This window comes from Perognathus longimembris, chromosome 3 (genome assembly GCF_023159225.1).
Source record: "Perognathus longimembris pacificus isolate PPM17 chromosome 3, ASM2315922v1, whole genome shotgun sequence".
In the NCBI taxonomy this organism is placed as follows: domain Eukaryota; kingdom Metazoa; phylum Chordata; class Mammalia; order Rodentia; family Heteromyidae; genus Perognathus; species Perognathus longimembris.
This window is the reverse complement of record NC_063163.1, coordinates 46,360,963-46,363,447: the sequence shown is the minus strand read 5'-3', so window position 1 is coordinate 46,363,447 and position 2,485 is coordinate 46,360,963. Positions and strand designations below refer to the sequence as shown.

The 2,485-nt window shown below is 42.0% G+C and overlaps 1 pseudogene; it reads right to left on the bottom strand.

The window, feature by feature from the left end:
- Positions 1–493: 493 nt before the first annotated feature.
- Positions 494–1,724, bottom strand: LOC125347884 (annotated as a pseudogene).
- Positions 1,725–2,485: the final 761 nt, after the last annotated feature.

The following is a 2,485-nucleotide window of genomic DNA, read 5'->3' as shown; positions in this document are numbered from 1 at the left end:
ACAGGAGTAAGTAAATACAAAAAGCTGCTCACCAAGACTGCTTTATCAAAGCTTAGCAAATTAACCGTTTTGGGAGGTGGGGGTGTGGCCTGGCTTCATGTTTAGAAAAAAATATATAATTAAAATATCTTTAAAGGACTATTTTAGGGCCTGGGGATATGGCCTAGTGGCTAGAGTGCTTGCCTCCTATACATGAAGCCCTGGGTTCGATTCCCCAGCACCACATATACAGAAAACGGCCGGAAGTAGCGCTGTGGCTCAAGTGGCAGAGTGCTAGCCTTGAGCAAAAAGAAGCCAGGGACAGTGCTCAGGCCCTGAGTCCAAGCCCCAGGACTGGCCCCCCCCCCCAAAAAAATAAATAAAAATAAAGGACTATTTTAGATGTTTAAACTGAATTGGAAATGTAGCCAAATAAAGTATTTCTCTTCATCACAAAAGTTTTATACATTAAGGGTTTACACAAATCCAGAGGTGGTAGAGGGAGGGTGGTTACATTTTGCCTGAACACTAATTTTTCTAAAAATGCTCTCCAAAATCTTGAGCAGAATTATCATACTCTGCAATAAAATACTTCAGTTCTTCAACACACCGCTCACCTATTTCATGTAAATTCTGCCTCAGTGCAAACTGTATCAACTGTTCTAATGAAGGATCTTTTTCAATCAGCATTTTCACCACCATCCCGAAGGTTTCACAGTCTTGCTGGTAAACCTGTTCAGTTTCTTTGGTTTTTTGATGCTATTGCTTTAGAGCAACTGTCTAGCTGACTGTCTTCAAATAATTCTATCCTGTTGGTTGTGTTCGACTCAGGTTCCTCTGGCTGGTCAATGAATAATGGTGCAGCAGGTACCGTCTCAAACTCAGAAATTTCAAGCAAGTTACTCTCATCCGACTTCTCTAACTTTTCCGCAGCCCACTTGCTTGCAGCCTCAGCCAGTTCCTTTTCGGTTAACCTAGTGGGTTTGTCTAACACCATTGATGAAGGAACTGCTGGAGAGCTCGAAGGTGGAGTGTCTCGTCATGTTTTCAAAGACTGAGCAGATCTCTCTTTATTTCTATGCTGAGACTGGTGGAATGAATACGGCTTGCTCCGTTCTGGAGAGTAGCCTCTGCCGCTGACACTGGATCCAGATCTGCTGTGTGGAGAGTCCTTTCGACCTCCAGGTGACTCTCTGAAAAATGGAGGGTCCCTTTTATGGGGAGAACGGTCCCTCGAATAATGGGAAGAGTAGAAACTTTTTCTTGTAAAACCATCTTTTGTGTCCCTGTACTCGGGCTGTCGGCTCGCAGAATGATCATCTCTACTCCATCGATAGCCAGATTCATCTCCTCTGTGAGGTAGAACATTCCTTTGATCATGAGAAAAACTGCGGCCCTTGTCATAGTCTCGGTAATCAACATGACTGTAATATCTATTAGAGCTTCCTTCATCAGGTCTGTCCAGCAGTGGAGGTTTCTTTTCTAGCAGTGGAGGTCTCTTTTCTAGCAGTGGTGGTCTCTTTTCTAGCAGTGGTGGCCTCTTTTCTGGCAGTGGTGATTTCTTTGGCGCAGTATTAACTACTCTATTGTAGGCATCATTGTTGTGATTCCGAGGTGGCCCTCTTTCTCTTGGGAGCCTTTCATAGTCATACCACCCATCAGACCACATTTCATCTCTTCTGTAAGCCACGACTCGAAGTTTCCAGGAAAAACCCGCAAAATCCAGTCGACCACCCGCTACCACGATCTCGGGCAAAAAGTTTAATTTTATATATCACATTTGACATTGTAGAGGAAAGAGATGGTGATTTACTAAATCCTCCTGCCCCAGCCTCCTGAGTAGCTAGATTATAGGTATTAACCACTGTACATGACTTGTTTATTCTTTTTATTTCATGAATTAAAGCCTCCAACAGGGTGTTAAAAGGCTACTCAGAGGAAATAAATCATAATTGAGACCAAAAGTTATGAAACACCAAAGAAAATCTATTAGAAAGCATAATTAGCTACTGAGACTAATTTATTGAGAAGTTCCGTAAAATACCTAGTCCTATTGTAATATTGATTAGATTAGAATAAAACAAGAGATCCAAATTAGGCAAGATTATGAAGGAGAAGAGAAATGTAATCTTTTATATATATATATGTATATATTTTAAAGTTATTTTGTTGATTTATTTTATGTGTGCTGGGGCTTGACCTTGGGGCCTCGATGCCGTCTGTTAGCTTTTTCACTCAAGTCTGGTGCTCTAATACTTGAGTCACACCTCTGCTTTTGGCTATTTGGTAGTTAATTGGAAAGTTTCACAGATTTTCCTGGCCAGACTGATTTGCAATGCAATCTTTAGATCTCAGACTCCTGAGTACCTAAGATTAGAGATGTGAGCCACTACTGCAAGCCCCCCCCCCCAAAGAAAAAAGACAGATTATGGCTCAGTTTATGGGAGGCTGAAGCAGGATGTTCAAGCAATGTTCTGTTTTTTGGTCCTGGGGCTTGAACTTGGCC